This window comes from Pleurodeles waltl, chromosome 6 (genome assembly GCF_031143425.1).
Source record: "Pleurodeles waltl isolate 20211129_DDA chromosome 6, aPleWal1.hap1.20221129, whole genome shotgun sequence".
Classification (NCBI taxonomy): domain Eukaryota; kingdom Metazoa; phylum Chordata; class Amphibia; order Caudata; family Salamandridae; genus Pleurodeles; species Pleurodeles waltl.
In genome coordinates, this window is record NC_090445.1 from 471,613,141 (window position 1) to 471,634,814 (window position 21,674).

At 42.9% G+C, this 21,674-nt stretch overlaps 1 long non-coding RNA gene across 1 annotated transcript in view; it reads left to right on the forward strand.

Annotated features, from left to right (window-relative positions):
* LOC138301979 (uncharacterized) overlaps positions 1-21,674 on the forward strand; it is a 141,568-nt gene that overhangs the window by 11,745 nt on the left and 108,149 nt on the right. Inside the window, exon 2 of the long non-coding RNA XR_011205200.1 lies at positions 13,762-13,951. This is a non-coding gene — a long non-coding RNA (uncharacterized lncRNA). The remainder of the gene's footprint in view (positions 1-13,761; positions 13,952-21,674) is intronic.

Here is a 21,674-nt window from a genome sequence, read left to right on the forward strand (position 1 = left end):
AATATACCTACACAGATCTGAACAGTACTTGACGGATCCAGTCAGAACCATTAACTCTGCTGTTAGCAGATCTGTCAGTATGCAAACCCATACATTAATTTTGTCCGGAGTGCACTGGCACTCAAATAAAAGTGGGAAAGTCCATGCCGGACTTTAGTGTCCCCACTGGACCCATCTCTCTTTTTAAGCTAGTAGGGAATGTAGGGGCGGCAAAAGTAAAGCATTTCTGGTAAAGAACAACAGACAAGGATCTCCGATTTAACTCAATTATTTAAAGTACAGAAATGCACATGGTGGGCCATCAAAGTTAGATCAATTAGCATTAAATTCATAGAAAATACAGCAAAATTCAGTAGTCAATTACAGCATAGATTTGCCTTCAAAGAATGAGAAAGGGTCTCCTTCTAGCATGGAGAAATCTTGCTTTTTTATAGGGCTTTAGACAAAAGCTTCACACATTTACTACATTAGAACGTGATTCACATGCTACACCAACAGAATTCAAACAAAAGAGCAACAGTTGCAGCAAAATACATCAGAAGATTTTCTCACTATTCTAATACCTGGAGTTCTACTGTCTACAACATCTGTTCTCAGTACATGAAAGGTTACATAGTCGTTGCTCATTCTTTGGGTAAGTATACTCCGCTCAGGGAGCTACAGGAAATCACTTTCCAGCTAGTAAAATGTACAAGTCTATATTATGACACAGAATAAACAGCAGTTCAGGTCACGTGTTAGATGCAACCTCATGGAAAGATGGACGATGAGACTTAAGTTGTCCTGGCAAAATGTTAAATATGCCGTACTAATTTCAGTAATTACATATTACCCATGTGATGCAAAATTACTGAAATGATGTGATTACCCACAGATTGAGTAATTAAGAGTAATATGGGATAAAAATCCTATTGCAGGAGCACTGGAACAACAAACTAAGAGAGAGTGAGTGACTCCTGCAGTTCGTGCCCTGTAGCATCTAGTGATATTTTTTTGCTTATGCATCGTCTGGCCCATTGTGAATGCCAGGGTGCATTCTGCACTAAGAAAGTAGCTCCAAATGCTTGATTACGTCTCTCACACAATTACTCATAATTACGAGTAATTTTGAGGTACTTACGAGTAATTACACCAGAGAAAATTACACCAGTTATGCCATCCATAGAAATGTTACATAGTACATTAGTCAGTCTGGGACCGTTGTTCTATCTTTCGGAAATCTACAAGCCTTTAATATGACACAGAATAAACAGCAGCTTAAGTCACGTGTTAGACAGCAACGTCACTGAAAGATAGGCGACGAGGCTTAAGTTGTCCCTAATTAAACAAAACATGATTTCTGACACTCTAAGCACTGAAAATTTGAACTTTAAGTGACCCACGTTCACACTACCTAATATAGTAAAACGACCTCACATAGATAAACAGTTTAGTTGTGTTGACCCAGGTGTGAACCCACAACCTCCAGGGTATGTAGAGATTTATGCAGCAGATGTTCACCCACTGAGCTTTGTTAAGAATGACAGATAATGCGTTAAACCCGGCAATAATCCCGAAAAGGGGATACATCCAGAGAAAGAAAGATTATGCAAAATATCATTACATTGTTATAGGCCCGTTCAGCTCCACCACTCATGGTTGAGGTGTAGAGTAAATCATTCATATTGGACCCTGCAGCACCCATCACCCTTCCGTCCACTCCCACCTTCACTTAAGTTTTGATTAAGGTGACCATTGCAGATCCAGGAACCAAGAGGTCTAATACCATCTTTGCTTTATTTGACCAAAATGGTGAGCAAATCACATTGTCTCCTTATTATTTAGCTACCTTATTTTCCATGTTTTCAGAGTCCTTAGGAATGGATCTGGTTCATTCTGTCCATCCTACACGTGATTCATTCACCATGCTGCGCTACAAAATTCACTCACTCACTCACTCATTACTTATGCCATCTCTCTTCGAACTACCACATCCGCCATTTAATCTCACGAAAGGAGCAAAACCTGTTCCACGGTGGGACAGACTAAAAATGAAAAACATATATTAATTCAACTTGAATAATAGTTGTTAGTATGAGCATGTGGTTGACAGTATGGGGCACCAGCATTTATTTGTATCCAATCGGCTGCAGTCCTGAATACGTTCCCAGGTTGTCTGTCCTACTGTACCCCACCAAAACCTTGACAGGATGGCACCAGGCTGTGTGGATATTCATGTCATCAGCACGTCATCACGAACAAGGCATGTCACATCTCCATGCTTTCCAATAAGTTTTTTTTGTAAATATAAGGCAGCCCATGTTTCCATAGGCTGGCCTGTTTTCAACCTCATTGTGGGAACAGCACCTGTGTATGCCTCTGGGGGGTCTTCCATGCTCCCTTGAGCCTCCCTGAGTGCTTGGCCTGGCCATTTCACTACCCCCCTGGTCACTTCTCTCCATTGCCTTGCTCCTAGTACTGGTGCAAACTTTGCTCTAATTGGCTGAGCCAAAGGCACGGAATGGCCTCAGTGGCATGACAGGACTACAACTTCCTGTGCTTTGATATAGCCAGACAATCTAGAGAGGGTCAAACTTCCTGGGAGGCAGTGGACTTTCTTAGACTACCTGTAGTTAGGGCGGAGGGAAATAACGAAGACTAAGTTTGATGATGGCTGAAAGAAGACTAAGGGCCTCATTCTGGCGGGAACCGCCATATGGCCGCTCCGTGGTCGAGAGACCGCGGAGGCCATTCTGGCTTTCCCGCTGGGCTGGCGGGCGACCGCCAGAAGGCCGCCCGCCAGCCCAGTGGGAAACCCCTTCCCACGAGGAAGCCGGCTCCGAATGGAGCCGGCGGAGTGGGAAGGGTGCGACGGGTGCAGTAGCACCCGTCGCAAATTTCAGTGTCTGCTAAGCAGACACTGAAATTCAAAGTGGGGCCCTCTTACGGGGGCCCCTGCAGTGCCCATGCCATTGGCATGGGCACTGCAGGGGCCCCACGTCACCCCTCACCGCCATCCTGTTCCTGGCGGTCGGAACCGCCAGGAACAGGATGGCGGTGAGGGGGTCGGAATCCCCCAGGGCGGCGCAGCAAGCTGCGCCGCCATGGGGGATTCCTCAGGGCAGCGGAAAACCGGCGGGACACCGCCGGTTTTCCTGTTCTGACTACGGCCATACCGCCGCGGTCAGAATGCCCTGCGGAGCACCTCCAGTCCTTGACCGCCGGGGTCGGAATGACCCCCTAAGTTTGATGATGGCTGCACAGGCAGCGGACTCACTCACTAGACTGTGCATGGCAAGGCCGGCACAACAGGATGCACTGGCTGCTGACTCTGAAGAAGGCTCACAGGCAGTGTAGCATGGCTAGGTAGTCCCTCCAGTCTGCTGTGCACCATCGCAAGTCACAGTACAGTGCTGTGTCTCAGTCAGTGCTTAATTTGTGCTTGATGTTTCCGGTGCTGAGCACCGGCACTTATTTTCTGGGGGCCGGGGCTTATTCTTCTGCCTCACGCATTTGCTGCGAGCAAAAGACACATATGGGAAAGACGGGTGAAGGGAAAAACGAAAAAGCGTCACAAAGAGAGAAAGTAGAAAGCTGCGGGAGTGAGCTGAAGGGGCAAGGAGTGGCTTTAAATTGGTTGACTCAGATGGCCTCAGGATTACGCTGCCTGAGTATTCCATGTTCACATGTTGCATGTTGCAGTAGCCGCGTGTTTAAGAGAAGGGCTTTGAGCACCGGCCCCTTTTTATTTACAAATTAAGCACTGGTCTCAGTGGCATAACGAAAATTGAGCCCTGCTCCTGCAGAGTACATAGAGGGGCCCCACTCCGGACTTAGGAGCTCTCAGGGCATGCTACAGTGCTGAGTGGGGTCCCTGGAGCTCAGGCACCCCCCCACCCGCACCACAGGGGCTGCGGGTGCCTATGTTAGTCTGTGACTCTGATTGGCCCCAACTGGTGTAGGTGGGTGCTGTCCTGGTCCTGGAGTAGAAGCAGCAAGAAAGATTGAACTGAAGCAGTTCTGAAAATAATTGCACATTGAATGGGCAGTTATTATGCAAGTCAGTCATTGTGCACGCCAAAGTTAGCATTGCCAGTACAAGCATGTGCGCATGCAGTCCTGACACCTCCAGTCACAGTACACCTACAACTGTCATATTACAGCTGTCCCATGCTGGCCACCAGACACCAATGCAGGCACCCTTGGGCAACTGGTCCTGTGAACAGAACCTGCACATCTCTTGCCTGAGGTCTTCCACCTGACTAATGGTAAAACCGAGTGAAAACAACTGAGAAGTCAACAAACGTTTGGAATGTTCTTTGTCTCTCCCTCTTTTCATGCCCCCAAATGAATAGTTTGCCAGAGGGAAAGTGAGAGCGACAAAGGCATTGGTAGTGGTGTGCCAGCAGTGGTAGTGGGCTGCAGCCTACTATCAAACATTTTGGGCACCTGAACTTATTTTTTTCAAATTAAACTCTGTGGTACGGATTGTTTTTTTCTTACTATAAGGGCTCCAGTATCAGCGGAGTACTGAATAAACGACCAGGGGCCTCATGTACCAAGGCTTTAAGAATTTACAAATCCTCTGATTCGGTAAATCTGAGGGGTTGCGACTTCTAAAACGTTTTTTTTAAATTCACAAAACCCAGCTAATTTTAAGGGGCTTTTTAAGGGCATCCCTTTTAAATACTGATTCTATAATATATACATTAATGTTTTACGACCGAATTCTGGTAAAAAAAATAATAATATTTTGCCACCAACTCAAAGGACTCCTTGCTTGATATGAATAGTGAAAAACATTTCTAATCTTAAAAAACAGTTTGCAAGCATTGTCATGGTCTTTTCCTAAATACATCCCATTTCTTCTTTTACGAAACAGCTCCATTAAAAATAATATTGCTCTAATTGAAAGTAATCACAAACATGGTGGTCTTCTGGCCTCCAGCATGCCACCATGTTTGTGATTTTAGCCGAGCATAGTGGGTCACAATTTGTGACCTACCTCAGTAATATTTATGATGATGTAGGTTCAATTGTGACCCACTACGATTCTGCATTGTGTGAAGATTCTGTATTTTGTGAACCGGTCTATTAATACTTAGGCCGGTTTCCATTGCATTAAGTAAAAGTCTGTGCACAGATTGAGACCCTTTTTACATAATTCAGTCTATGTACATGAGGCCATAGGATCAAAGAAAGGCAGACCAATCTGAGTAAGACAAAAACCTTGAAAGAAGTACAGATTGCAAACTTATGTGGCAGCATGGGAGATCAAACCTTGCAGTGCAATTAACACAAATAGTGATGATTTCAAAGGTCACACAATTAAAAGCGCGGGGGAGGAAATAATTCCATCTCATGAGTTTATGGGTCCCTTTAATAAGCACTTTGGATTTCTATTTTTATAACAGTAACCAGTTTATTCTCCTTAGAACCTGTGTGCTCTTATTTATTGGAGATGTCTCCGGCATAGGGCAGGCAGCACAGCATGTGAGTGCATTGTAGGGCTCTACACCGGAGAGCTGGCAGTGAAAAGTGACGAAGGAAAGCTAACTGCTGACTGTCAATTAGTGACACCTTGTCAGTAGTCTCACTGACCCTATTCCACTCTGTGATGAGATTGTGATTGCTGCCGTCCCTCATTGGTTGACCTTGGGTCAGCCAATGACTTAAGGCAGCAGTCCCAACCCTTCTAAGACCTCCTAGGCTTGGGACTGCTGCATTCTCTCATTGGCTTAATGCAGCAGTCCCAACCCTCCTGGGACCTCTGAGGCTTCCCTGTTAGAGCTGCTGATCTTGAGGTAAGTTTTTTTTATGTTTGGTGTCTGATTGCATGTATGAATGCATGTGTATTTGTAAGTGAGTGTTATGAACAAGTGTGTGTGAGTGCTTGTGTGAATAAATGGGTGAGAGTGAGGTGTATGTGTGCATGTGTAGCCTCTTCCTCCCCCTTTCCAGTCCCTCATAAAATTAACAGCCATTGCTGACTGCCACGGGTTGTGGCAGAAGCAAAGATATGCTACCAACTCCGTGGGTGACACCCTCACCCCCTCTGCCATTCCTCACCCTTATTCGACAGTCGCTCTTTCCTGTTCCTTAGGGTGAATAAAATAGTCCCTAATACTTAGTGTATCAGAATTTGCAATTTTTCACACAGAATTTTTGGGAAGTAAGTGTAAAAATATGTTTTTTTAGAACACAATGGACCAGATATTTTGGTGATCACTAGATTTATGAGCACGTTTTCTTCACCAGGTCAGAATTTGAAAACGTTTGCACCGAGGTCGATGGGATCTTTGGAACCAGTGAAGAGTGTGGGAAAACCCAAAACATTCAATCAAATATCAATCAATAGAACAACAAGTTTAGACACCATAACCAATTGCGCCATGGAAACAAAACATCAATCAATGGAAAGTTTCAAAGCTTTATTACAACCACAAAGCCAATGTCATGTACATAGCATGTAAAATTAAGTTATAAAGATAAATGAAAACCACAGGCTGACCAAATTTTCGAAACAAATTTAGTCTACTCAACATCAATACCATTAATTGTTCTATAAGAATTATGCAAACAAGCAATGAAAATATTTGTGCAACAGAAACAGATTTAAAATTGTTAGATGATAACATCAGTCAATAGTTCAAATTCAAAGGTCAATACATCAAAGTTTATGAGGATGGCTCTCCCTATTGCTATCACAAACTAGGACCAGCATGTGTGGAAATGGGCTAACACATGCGGGCAAAAGAAAAAGAAGGCAAAAATAATTTAGAAGAATCATCTATGGTTAGATTCAGACTAACTAATAAAATAAAAAAAACAGGTATCAGCATGCTCATTTAATTAAAATAGGCAAGGGAAAAAATAACATTGCAATTTTATACCTCTCCCGGAAACAGCATTCAGGTTAAATTCAGCAACAGAATATGTCAGATCTAGCAGAATGCATCAGGAATATCTTCAGGGAAAATGCTGAACACAAGCTGCATATTAGGGGCATGAGTGGAAGAAGTTAACTATTAAATTCAAAGGGACAATTTGCAATACAAGAAGGACTTAACAATAGAAGCATTAAGTGGGAACTTAACAGCAAATGGATGAAGAGAGGGCTTAGCAAGAGGAGGACCAAATGAAGACAGAATGAAGATTAAATGAAGACTGACTAAAAGTTTAAAATTTCTCTGTCTAACTATAAATGTCAAATACAATTTGATACGCCCATTAGGTTTGCCACATCTCTAGCTTCTCCCAGGGTAGGTGTGAAGTCATCTTTCCTTCCGTGTGATACCTGCAATAACTAACAAATTCTGTACATTAGTTGATACAATCCAAAAACATCCATGGCTCACTATAGTTTTCTCCTTTCACATGGGAGCAAGCATTTAAATAATGATACTGCTTTACTTTCCAGTCCTCATGTTCTAGTGTTGCAACAATTCAAGGCTATTGCAGAATGAACTTACATACAATACAATAGAATTATTTACTAAACCTGTGAACTCTTTGCTAAACATGTGAACTCTTTACTAAACATGTGAAACGACTTAATGGAAAATTTCAGGTTGCGTACCAGATCAAAGTACTCATAAGTACCCTTTGTGAATTCCTAAAGTCATAAACCTAGACCTTTGTGAACTGGGCCCATTGTTTTTTGTAATAGCTATGTGTGAGAGTCAGCTCTCATTGTGGGTCACATTTTCAGGTCTGGGGACCAGTAGTGTGTCTCCCAGAGCGATCCAGTGCTCAGAACACACAGGTCATTCTGTGACCCACAAAAGCAATGCAAATACACATCAGTGATGCAAAGTGCCCCATGTCAGCAAATAAAAGTGTCAAGGGTGCACATTGTCAAGTCAGTATGTAAGAGGCATACATTTAGCACTCAATTCCTCCATGACTTAAACACAATATAGAGGTCCCAAAACATATGTACAACATTTCTTTCTCCAAACAATTAATACACCCAGATCATGACCGAAAGCAAGAACTAAATAGTTCACTTGTACTCCAACAAAAGCAATATAATACTCAGATGTGTTCACTTTCTGTGATGCTGCGCTTAACCACGGCATCTCTGTGTACCGCAGTCAGACTGCAACTCTGATTATCGGAGCGCCATCCCCTGCGTTTTTGCCCAGCTCTTGCGACCCGTGCCAAGAAGCATTTTTCATGCTCGCGGTCGCGTCGTCCTTACCTGTCTTTGTGATATTTTTATTTTCTGTCAGTAGTCGACTCCTTTTCTTTTTCTTCTTTTCTTCTGTTTTTCTGTGCTCTTGTCTTGTTCTTCTTTCTGGTCTCCATGCTGCCTTCTTGCAGGATTCCATGTCGTCTTCTTCTGTTCCTTTTTCCCAGCATGCCCTTTTTCTTTTATACTGCTACTTCTTTCCCATTCTCTTGTATGGGCCTTTTCCCAATCCAAGATGGTGTGGTTTCTTTTTCCTGTGTTGTCACTTCCTGTCTCCCAGTATATAAGTCACTCAGTCCTGATCTGCCTTGCATTGCAAACACTTCCTCTTGGTGGTGATCTTCACTCCTGTTCGTCGTGTTTCCGGTTCCTGTTCTTCTGATTGTGAATTTTTCCTCTTTTTTCCAGTTTTCATTCCTGTTTTTTTCCTCTTTTTCAGGAGTTCCTGTTTTTGAGGTTTTACCCATTTCTTTTGTTTTTTTTCCTCTGTGACTTCTTCTGGAGGGTACGGTCTGCTTTGGCATTTTCCTGTCAAGCAGCATTGTGGCTACTAGAAAGGGTCGCCCCTATCTTGGTCTATCCAGAACCAGCAGAAGACCGGGTGCTCTTTCAAACCCTTCAGTCAAAGGTGAGAAGCATTGTGCAGACCGTGACAGATTGCAACGCCCAAATAATCTGCGTTGTGAGACCATGGAAGGACCACAGGGAGATGTTGTATAAAATACACAAGCCATGCTGCAGACCGTCCAACAACAAGCTCAAGACTCACAGCAACTGCGGGCTGAAAATACTGCACTAAGACAAGTTTTGTCCTCCCCGTCAATGGATGGGCCACCCGTACCTGCTGCTACACCTCAATATTCCTGGGATCCTCAGAAGATAAAGGAGTTTCTGGATGCCCTAACGGTCTTCTTTGCTTTCCGTCCACTACAATTGTCTTCCGATAAGGGTAAGGTGGGTTAGCTGATCAGTGCCTTGTCTGGCCCTGCACTAGCCTGGGCAACTCTTTTGGTTTCCGCAGAAGAGCCCATCCTGAATAATTATCCTGCCTTTTGAAGCTTTTCAAGCAGATGTTTGAAAAGCCTGGGTTAGAAGCAGTGGCAGGGGAGGCCTTTTGTGAAATACAGCAGGGCAAGCAGAACGTTTTGCAGTATATAACCCGCTTTAAACAGTTGGCAGCCAAAACCACCTGGGTGGAATGCACCTTTGTAACTTTGTTCCGCCGAGGACTGCATGAAGAAATCAAGGATGAGTTAGTACATTCTACTTCAACCCGTTTCTTAAAGGAATTAATGAATCAAGCCATGAACATTGAATATAGATTACGAGACCGTGAGATGGAAAGAAGAAGAATGCGAGTACCATATCAGCCTGGAGTTAGCCATACCATCACTCGGTGAACTGATGAAGTCCATTCTGAAGCTTCTCCATCCTCTACAGAAGAACCCATGCAGATTGATCTAATCTGTGGTCTGTTATCTGAGTCTGAAAAGGAGGATAGAAGACGAAAGGGTCTTTGCCTTTACTGTGGCAAGGCTGGCCATCTGATTCGTTGTTGCCCTGTTCGCCCTTCCAGGCCTTTGGGAAATGCCAACTCCAATCCCCTGTTAGGAGGAAGGAGACGGGAGGAGCTGAGGTACTAAATATGTTCCTCCAGAGAAAATATGTCCACCTTGTTTACCCTTTTGGTCACATTACAATGATCTCAAGGTCAGGAAGAACAACTCTTTGCTCTTGTAGACTGTGGAGCTAGTGGTATCTATTTAGACGAGACCTGGGCTAAGAATAAGGGGTTTCCACGTATTCCTAAGGAAACCCCGGAGCAAGTACACACAGTAGATGGCTCCCCTTTAACCTCTGGGCCAGTGGTTGCTTATACTCCTACACTCTGTTTGAATTTTGAAAGGCTCTAAGAACATGTTGCTTTTGATCTTATATCCTTGCCTAATCACACAATGATTTTAGGAATACCTTGGTTAGCCCGGCACAACCCTTATATCAATTGGGAAACAAGAACAACATCCTTAACAGCTCAGTTTTGTCAGCAAAATTGCTATTCTACCAACTCATATTGGTCTCCCAAAAGATTCTATCAGTCCTCTCAGAATTCAGGTAACACTATAAATATGATTCAAAGAGTACTAGATTGTTACCAGGAATATTTTGACATCTTTCAGAAACCTAGTCATCCCATCTTACCTCCTCATCGAATCTATGACTGTGCTATTCCTTTGGTCCCGAACAAGATAGTTCTATTTGGTTGAATGTATTCTTTGACAGATCAAGAAAAAAAGGTACTCAAAGAATATCTGGATGACAACTTAAAGAATGGGTTAATTACTCCTTCTTCATCTCCTGCTGGAGCTCCTCTTTTCTTCGTCCCCAAGAAGATGAAGGATCCACCTCCATGTGTCGACTTTCGTGGACTCAATAAAATAACAATCAAAGATTTTTATCCCTTACCTTTAATTTGGGATATACTGGACGTCATACAAGGAGCCAAAATGTTAACTAAATTGGATTTAAGAGGTGCCTATCATCTTTTGCGAAACAAGGAGGAGATGAATGGAAAACAGCTTTCCGCACTCCATTCGGACACTATGAATATCGTGTTATGCCTTTTGGATTAACCAATGCACCTTCTGTTTTCCAACGATTCATGGATTCTGTGTTTTCTGACTTGTTAAACCACAATAAAGTAATCTATCTGGATGACATATTTATATACTCCCGTAATCTTGAGCAACATACTGAACATGTACTACAGGTATTGGAAAGACTAAAAAAGAACCAATTATATTGCAAATCAGAGAAGTGTGAATTCCACAAGACCGAAGTGAAGTATTTGGGGTTCAGTATTAATCAAACAGGAATATCCGTGGACCAAGACAAAGTAAAAGCCATCCTTGACTGACTTCTATAAAGGAAACTCAATGTTTTCTTGGGCTTTCAAACTTTTATCGACAATTCATTCAGGATTTTGCCCATCAACAAAGTTTCATCACCCAAACAATAAAAAAGGAAAAATTGAAGAAGGGGTTTATCTGGACCAAAGGTGTTGAGCAGGCCTTTCAGGAGCTAAAGAAGTCCTTCACCCAAGCACCCATTTTGTGACATCCAGATACTACTAAAAAATGCATAGTAGTGACTGATGCTTCTGACAGAGCAATAGGAGCGGTTCTACTTCAAAAACAAGATGATGATGGATTAGAACACCCTATCTTCTATCTCTCTCACATTTTGTCAGAAGCAGAACACAATTACTCAGTACTGGAACGGGAATTACTTGCTCTCAAAGTAGCATGTAAAGAATGGAGACATTTCTTGATGGACATTAGAGATCCGTTTGAAGCCAGGACTGACCACTGCAATTTACAATGTTTTCGAAGCTTCCAGTGCGTAATAGTCGGCAAGCATGATGGGCTTTCTTTTTCAGCCAATATGATTTTGTGATAACTTATATACCTGGGTCTCAGAATCTCTTGGCAGATGCATTATCCCGTCGATACCCTGACATTGCCAATACCTCCTCTCCACATATCATTGAGTCCAGTAGAATCATAGGGGTTACCCAATCTTTTCTGGATCGTGTCAAATCGGAGTACCAGCTCCTTCCACTTGAAGATTGGAATAAAGTGACACCTCTCTTACGAAAAGAAAAAGACTATTTCTATCATCAAAAACCCCTTTTTTACCTACTAAAAAGGTACAGACTGAGGCATTGCAAATGTGTCATGATTCTCCGGTGGCTGGGCATTGAGGAATCAAGAAGACGTAGGAACTGTTTCAAAGAACTTTCTGGTGGCCTTCCCTTAAGAACGATACAGAAACCTATGTCTCAGCATGCCCTCTATGCGCCCAGACCAAGATACCCAGAACTAAATCAACAAGTTTATTGATGCCTTTACCTGTTACCTCAGCTCCTTGGGTTACCCTTTCCACAGATTTCATTTGTTCCTTACCGTCTTCTTCTTGTAACCATGTCATCATGGTAACTATTGATTCCTTCACCAAGATTGCTCATTTCACAGCCCTAAAGAAATTACCAACAGCCCCTGAAATGAGTTGCATATTCAAGTGAGACATTTTTCGTCTCCATGGTCTTTCGCAAGAAGTCATTTCTGATAGAGGACCACAGTATGTGTCATGATTTTGGAGAGCTTTTTGTGCCTTATTAAACTTTGACGTGTCCTTGTCGTCTGGTTTTTATCCACAAACCAATGGTCAGACTGAACGTGTGAATCAGGAACTCCAACAATACCTGAGATGCTACTGTAATGCCTCTCAAAGTAATTGGTCGGATTTTCTTGCCCTTGCTGAATTGTCCTATAACAATACAGTTCATAGTGCAACCAGAGCTACACCTTTTTATTGCACCTATGGATTCCATCCTAGTGCCATGTCCGTTATTCCTAGTAAGACTTTGCTTGTTTCTGCAGTCACTTCTTTTGCACAGCAAATCCGCCAAATCCAAGGCCTAATCCATACCACCCTTCTGGCCTCTAAACAAGCAATGAAATGAAAGGCGGATCACCAACGTCAGAAGGCACCCTCTTATCAAGTTGGACACAAGGTGTGGCTTTCCTCCAGATTTTTGCCCTCTCGGTTTTCCCTAAACAAATTCAAACCTTGTTTTTATGGACCCTTTCGGATCCTGCAAGTATTGAATCCTGTTGCTGTTTGATTACGGTTGCCTCATACCTGGAGAGTTCACCCTGTTTTTCACACATCCCAGTTAAAACCTTTCGTTTCTGAGCTGTACAACCGACATTTTCAACAACCTCCTCCTCTTTCTGTGGACGGCCATCCTGAATATGAAGTACAGGAAATCTGTGATTCCCAATATTCTTGGAACAAACTGCAGTTTTTGATCCACTGGAAGTGTTGTACCCTCAGTGACTGCTCTTGGGAGGATGCCTCCTCCGTTCATGCTCCCCAGTTGGTTCACCTTTTTTATTCCCGTTACCCTGACAAACCTGGGACGTCGGGGAGGGGACCTACTTTGACGCCGTGCTTAACCGCGGGGTCTCTGTATACCGTGATCGGACCACGACTCCGATTATCGGAGCGCCGTCCTCCGTGTTTTTGCCCAGCTCTTGCGATGCGTGCCAGGAAGCATTTTTCATGCTCCCGGTCGTGTCGTCCTTACCTGTCTTTGTGATATTTTTATTTTCTGTTGGTGGTGGACTCCTTTCCCTTTTTTTTCTTTTCTTTTTTCTTCTGTTTTTCTGTGCTCTTGTCTTGCTCTTCTTTCTGGTCTCCATGCTGCCTTCTTGCAGGATTCCATGTCGTCTTCTTCTGTTCCTTTTTCCCAGCATGCCCTTTTTCTTTTATACTGCTACTTTTTTCCCATTCTCTTATATAGGCCTTTTCCCAATCCAAGATGGTGTGGTTTCTTTTTCCTGTGTTGTCACTTCCTGTCTTCCAGTATATAAGTCACTCAGTCCTGATCTGCCTTGCATTGCAAACACTCCCTCTTGGTGGTGATCTTCGCTTCTGTTCCTTGTGTGTATCCAGTTCCAGTTCTTCTGTTTGTGAATTATTCCTCTTTTTTCCAGTTTTCATTCCTGTTTTTACCTCTTTTTCAGGAGTTCCTGTTTTTGAGGTTTTTTCCCATTTCTTTTGGGTTTTTTCCTCTGGTACTCCTTCTGGAGGGTTTAGTCTGCTTTGGTGTTTTCCTGTCAAGCAGCATCGTGGCTACTAGGAAGGGGCGCCCCTATCTTGGTCTATCCAGAACCATCAGAAGACCGGGTGCTCTTTCAAACCCTTCAGTCAAAGGTGAGAAGACCGTGACACTTTCAACAAAGGTTAAAGTACATATTTTCAAATTTCATACATTACTTAAGCAACACATATATTCAGTGCATTAAATGTGAAAATGTTAGGGGGTCTCAGAAAGGGTCATGGCCAGAGAAGTGTGTCTTTAAATCCTTTCTAATAGGCGTGGCTTAAAAACATGAGCTAAAATTAGAACTTAATGTTTGAATTCTGAAAATATGAGACTGTGAATTAAATAACCAAAGTCTGTTGAAGGAGTAGTGATGTTCAGAGTGTCTCCGTCACTCTTCATCTCCCCTTAACACCACTTTCCTCTGCAGTCTCTCATTCTGTTAGAAACTTGTGCTCTTTTATGCTCTTTTTCTCCTGACATCTTTCTAAAACCCTCTATCTGAATATGTCAAATATCATCTCTTTACTTCTTATCATTGTCTTTTCACATTGTCCTTTTACATATGCTTCCTTGAGTCACCTCTCCTTCGACATGTCCCCTCTCTCTCTCTCTCTCTCTCTCTCTCTCACACACACACACACACACACACACACACACACACACACACACACACACACACACACACATACACATACACACACACATCACATGGGTGTCAACAAAAATGTCAGGGGTAGTGGAGGTAACATCATACACTCTTTGACCTTAATGACATCAGAGAATGACTTTAACCCTAATTACACCACTCTAATTAACATTGATAAAGTTTCATAATAACTGCATGATTAATATAACAGTGCAGAAAAAAGTCTACTTTAGATATAATCTATATTAAGGTGCCAACATGATATGTGAAAGGAACATTTACCTGATTTGTACTAAGTGAGCAAAAGAGTTATTTTGACATCTTTCAAGGGGGACCAGATGGTGGTGGGTTTCTCCCCATTAAGGACATTTGAAAAAATGGTCTGTAATAGTGAATTTTAAAGCACAATTTTCACATAAATGTGCTGAAACAGAATAGGCTCTGAAAAAAATACCCATTAATATTCATGTCTTTCATGATGTGTCAAGCTAATGAAACCTGACAGTCCCCATAAATTTACCCCATTATATTTTTAAAATGTTCTGTGGATGACCCACAGAACAAAAAGGCCTCCATTGCTTGTGTCATATTTTTGTCATGGATTCCCCTTTTGCCCAGACATCACATACCATATGCTAGTGTTAGAATTCTGCCAATACTGTTGTCCATGTGCTATTGTTGACTCTATGTAAATATTACATCTAGTTTGTCAGGGACAGCATTTGTCAAGGATGCCCCCATGACGTGTCACTGCTCTCCTACTCTATGCTGCAATATTTTCTCCAATGCAGCAGCACCAGCAGTTTGCCACAAGTAAGCCACCTATGCCAAGAATTTCCTCCAGTATGCCAGTGACAGCATTTGTTTTCACTGGTGCCCCAAGCAAGATTTATCTCCAATGTATCAATGTCAGTATTTTGCCTTGGGATCCTGTATGGAAGTAATTCTTCCAGCATCCCAATGTGCCATCATTTTTTCCAAGTTTCCTACAGTATGCCAGGCTAACATTTTGCCAGGAGTACCATTATAAATCAAGAAGCATGCCAGGTCCAATAGCTGACTTGTAAGCATGACAATGCACTCACTCATGCTCACTTGAATTTACTTACTCACAGTCACGCCGATTTACTCTCACAAATGTTCACTCACTCATTCCTTTTCACCAAGTCTCTTGCACTCACTCTTACCCTGACTCACTCATTCACACTGTCTTGCTCACTCTTATTCTGACTCACTTATATTTTCTCTCTTTCACACACACACACACACACGAGCTCACATACAAACATACATGTGCACACAAACATACTCTCTCTCACCCACATGCATACACACACACATACACATTAAAGTGCATTATATTTTGCGTACCTAGGATACCATGAAGGTCCAGTTTCAGATCCTGCAACTCCAGCTTTTATTAAACTTATAGTGAATATTAGACTAGTATTCACTATTGATGTACCAAAATTAGCAACAAAAATGAGGTTGGAGTCCGACTGCTGAAAATGTGAGCCCCTCTGTGTTCTTGACACTGAATTTTTCCCCTACAGGTCAGGGGTCACAAAGGCAGTCTAAGGGCTTGCAAGGGCAAGAGAGGGGTCACAGCTGTGACCCGTGGCAACCTTTAAATGACATCCATCCATCCACACACATACAAACGTTTTGTCATTACTGATTGATTGTCATAACCTGCAAACACAGCATTTTCCTTTACTTCTGCCAATATTTCAACATCTGTATATACCACGTTTATACACTTTCACATAAAATGGTAATTACAATTGGCACACGTGACCATATTTCTGTACACGCTGCAGTAAGGACAAAGTTTGAATGAGCATACAGTCTGAACACTTTGATGACCTTATGACCCACTTGGAGGTTTTGTAATAAACTCTCACTGCCTTCAGCTTCAACTCCAGAGCTTTTGATTGTAGCCTGTCATGTGGTGATCCACGCAAAAGGAGCAGCTATACAGACTGTCCAATCAAACCATCAAGAGTATACAGGTTACGGGCAAAGTTAACAAGCTTCATTCAGAAATGTCCTAGGTTTGTAACAATCATTGCCGAGATTTCTCCAGGTTATCCAATTAGTGGTGAACAAAGTATTTTTTGCACCTGGAAAATTTTATGAAGTTTCCGGTTCGCGATGCAGAGTTTCCAGGCTTAACTTCACCTTCCACAGTGCAAAGTTTTTCTGTGCATTACGAGAGCATTTTTACTGCATTGCGAGATCATGTGCATTGTATCCAAACCCAGTCAAAATTGAAATTACGTATAGAATTGTTCTCTTCTCGTTTATCTTTATCTGAATAGTATCTGACTAGGTATCGGCATAACGACCACTGTATATAGAATTGTCTTTGTAAGTTTACAGTTAGGGATACAAATCTCCACAAAATTCTGTATGTTCTCACAAATGTGGCGAGCCTAAAAAGTTTGCAATCTTTGCCAAACTGCAACAGTTTCATAGAGCTTTGCACTGGCCAAAAAGGAAGTGTTCTCAAGCTCCCACGCCAATGGGCGATTTTGATGAATAAAACACGCCTTACTAGTGACCCAAGTACAACTGAGTTTCAGAAATTAAGCAGAAATTGATTACAAATCTTACCAAAGAACAGTGGCGGCTGACTTATGTTTACGGTGGTGTGGGGGGAGGGGGTTGGGGTCAGAGAGGAAGACACAATAGTAATAATACGTTTTTTTTAATAAAAGACACTTACCTTCAGGCGTGTTCCCTGCGGCGTCCTCCTGCGCCTGGAAGCTCCAACGCGCGAGACCAGGAAACGCCACTAACCAATCTTGATGCTGCTTTCATGCTGATAATCAGTATGAACGCAGCATTAGGATTAGTGAAAACAGGCTCCCTCAGTGCTCACAAGAGCACTGGAGGCCTGTGCTTTCTCAAACTCAGGTGCCTTAAGACAGCTGGGCTAGAGATATTTAATGTGCGCATGTCAGGCAGCCATTGCAAGACGGCTGGCCAAAGGGACATGCACACTTTAATCAAGTGCACAGCTCCCTGCTGCCACTCTGCAGCAATTGTCCCAACTCGTCCTAACACTCGGTTCAGGACTGGGTGCTGAAAAAGAAAATGGTGATAAACAAAGTTAATCACCATTTTATTTTTCTGTTATGGGGGCATCTTTCTGGTGGTGTGACGCTCCTCCGCTCACATGGAGGGGCCGTCCCTGCCCAAAGAATGGATGTTTCCATCCTTCTGAGCTATTGTCGAAATTGATGGGATGAGAAGGTGACCACTTTATTATCTACATTTCATTCTTGATGTTTGATTCGTGTCAGTCATTTCCCACAAAGATAATTTTGCTTCAGTGTGCAGGAGCCAGAAACAGGATAACACAAAGAGACTTTCAGTAGCTTCTATGTCATTTTGGTAAATATTTTGGAACCAGGCTTAGGGCTTAAGAAAAACATTTTTTCAACGCTTCTTCAATGTATGCATCTGTTCCCCATTGTTTTTCCAACAAGGCAGACTATCAGCATTTAAAATGTTTACGTCCATGATGGAAGCAAGAGGATATTATAGATATTAGAGAAACAGCTATAAAACAATTTGACATCACAGTGCAAGGTGCTTTACAAATGATTACTTTGAAAAGCTTTTCCACCATGCTTAGAAATTGAATAATATGCCTCTTATCGTAATCAGGGCAGGCGCAAAAGTTGCAGGGGTGGAAACAAATGGTCTCTGAAAGAAGACCGAAGGCCCAGCTCATAAGAGTGAGGACCCCGAGGCTCGAGCCAGAAAGGCCCTTGAGCAAAGTTCCCAAAATGGTCCCTGTTTGCTCCAAGGACAAAGGAGCACAAAAGAGCCTAAAGTGAGGAGTGAAAGTCGCTTAGCACTGGGAGTGCGGGATGGGCCCAGGATGCCAAGCTGAAAGGAAGCCAAAAAGGTAATGGTCTCACAGATTGGCCAGCTGATGAGCTTGGTTCGAATGGTCCCCGGCAACCAAGAATAAAGTATGGATAAAGAGGGTCCCCTTATGCCAGGCAGGTATGAATACTCCTCTTAGATGCACCAGAATGTGTACTTCAGTCTGCTTTCCTTCAGAGAGTCAGAAAACTGAGTACCATCAAATTGGAATTTGCACTTCTAAGTTTAGCCCTCGAGATCACTGCAGCTTAAAGTCCCAGGGTATAGGAGTGAACGGCTAGCAACTACTTGGGACGAAAGAACATCTAGGATTTCCTGAATTCTCTGAGTATCTAAAAGTAAAATTGAAAAGAAACCAGAGGTTGGCAATATTCAATAACCCGCTGAATACTCATTGAGCGTAGATAATGCAAACTTCTTCAGCAGAAGAGAATAGATGAATCCCGAAAAATATATTTTCCTCTAGCATCAACAGAGAAGGCATGGCTCCCTCACTGAGGGCATTATGTGGAAGTGTCTTACCGTCACAAGGGGACTGAAGAGTCGAGGCAGTATCCAGGAGCCCTCTAAGAAGGGTGGCTTTTGCTTCACGGCAGAAGGAGAGTGGCGACTTGTTAGACTTGGCAGCCTTGGTGTGGTCTCCCCTAATGTTTTGCCTCTGCTTCCCAGGTTGTGGCTGTGTGCTGGACCAATTTTTTGCTTCTCTTGGCACTTTACCACTGCTGACCAGTGCTAAAGGGCAAGTGCTCCCTATGTGAAATTGTATGTGTTATTGGTTTTTCCATGATTTTCATATTTGATTTAGTAGTAAGTCCCTAGTAAAGTGCACTAGAGGTGTCCGGGGCCTGTAAATCAAATGCTACTAGTGGGACTGCAGCTCAGGTTGTGACACCCACATGAGTAGCTCTGTAAACATGGCTCAGACCTGCCACTGTAGTGTCTGTGTGCAGTTTTAACCTGTCAATTCGACCTGGCAAGTGTACCCACTTTCCAGGCTCAAATCTTCCCTTTTTATACATGTAAGGCACCCTTAAGGTAGGCCCTAGGTAGCCCCATGGGCAGGGTGCAGTTTATGTTAAGGGTGGAACATGTACTGATGTGTTTTACATGTCCTAGCAGTGAAATACTGCCAAATTCGTTTTTCACAGTTGCAAGGCCTATCGTTCTCTTAGGTTAACTGCCTTTAAATATCCTTATAGTGTAGTTTCCCTTTCAGAGGAGATTCAGATGTGGAGTTTGGTGTCTCTGAACTCACAATTTTTAAAAAACGTCTTTTAGTGAAGGTGGTTTTTAGATTGTTAGTTTGGAAATGCCACTTTTAGAAAGTGGCCATTTTCTTGCTCAAACCATTCTGTGTGTCTGCCTTCTTGTGTATTCCACATGTGGGTCAGACTGACAGTTGGGCTGTTGTGAATTCCCTCTAGACAATGACACGAAGGGAGCTGGGGCGTAGCCTGCATATCCTGATGAGCCAACTGAGCTAGAGTGAAGGGAGGAGTGGTCACTTACATCTGAAAGGACTGTGCCTGCCCTCACACAATGCAGTCTCCAACCCCCTGGAGTGTGTCTGGGGCCAGGCCTGGGCAAGGCAGGATCCTGTGAACAACAGCGACTTTCCTTTGAAGTATGCCTACTTCAAAGGCAGAAAGGGGTATAAGTAGTGGACCCAAAACCACAGACTTTTAGATTACTTCTGGAACCAAGAGGAACCTCAGCCACTAGAATTTTCGGAATAATGTGGATGAGGTGCCATGGCCTCACAGAGTGCTATCACATATACAGGGAGACCCCAGTCACCTCTTGTTTTATTTGCGTGCTGACTTGTGGTTTGGGTGGCATCACTTATAGCCCACTTCTGTTCCTTTCTCTGTTCAGGGCGATTGGTCCATGATGTGTGCTATAATATCTGATAGTCCGTGAGTTAAGTTTAGAATCCGTAGGAGGGTTAACCAAAAAGAGAATTGGAGTCAAAAACACTCACAGCAAGTGGTTCAAATGGAAGCCAATGATTATTATTAATCGATGTTGCATTCTCATAATAATTTATTGGTTATAACTAAAAATGTATAAGCACCTGTATGCAGTCACCTAAAATGTTTGCTCTAATCTGTAGAAATTCATCCTTATAGTTTGTCTCAGCGATTATGTTGGTTGGTAAATGGAGTTTCTTCGGCTTGAGGGCTCTGGTTATAGGAAAGCAGTGGAAGCCATAAGTGGAGGGATAGGTAGGAAAAGGCAGGCTCTGAACAAATGGGATCGCACATCTCACTCTGCCTGGTGGATTTGGGGAAAGGATGGAAAGAACATGTGCACAGCAGCATGGCCATTGCATTGCGGGTCAGAAATGGTAGCTCAATAGGCATAGGGAATTTTGTTACCTCATGCACTGTGCACACCCCACCACCCTGTGTTAGAAATGTCACTCTCTGCAGTGTCATCCCCCAAACCTTTTGTCTTTTTCCCTCCACTTTTTGCTGAATTGGCTTTGGTTTGCCTTTCGATTCTATGCACTTTTCCACTGCTAACCAGTGCTAAAGTGCTTGTGCTCAGTTCCTAAAATATGGTTTAATTGATATATACCTAATTGGCATATTTAATTTACTTCTATGTGACCATGGTCTGTAAATTATATGTTACTAGTGGGCTTGCAGCACTGCGTGTGCCACCCACTTAAGTAGTGCTTTAAAGCATTCCCCAGGTCAGCCATTGCAGCCTGAATGCCAGTCTATGTCGACAAGCCTGCAACTCCCCCTTTATTACATATGTCACCCTTAAGGCAGGTCCTACCTAGCCCATAGGGAAGGGCACTATGTAATTAAAAGGTAGGGCATGTACTTATAAGTTTTACATGTCCTGGTAGTAAAAAACTCCCACATTTGTTTCTCACTACTGTGAGGCCTATCCCTCTCATAGAATAACACTGGGAATTCCATATTATACTTAATAAGCTGTAATTCCTAATTGAGAAGGGATGGATCTGTCAAGTTTGGTTCCTATGGAATTGTAATGACAAATCCTATTTAATGGCAAAGTCAAATTTATCATCACATTTTTGAAAATGTGACTTTTAGATATGTTGCCATTTTCCTGCTCTTAGCCCTGTGTGCCTGACTTCAATAAACATCTGGGGTGGTTGACAGCTGGGCTTTGTGCATTCCCTCCATTCAACCACACACAAAGGTTGCTTAGGTGTGACTTGATGGGCCATCCACATCCTAATGGGCCATCCTGGGCAGGATAGGAGGAAGGATCTGTTCACAGCCTCACACTTCCACATGAATATA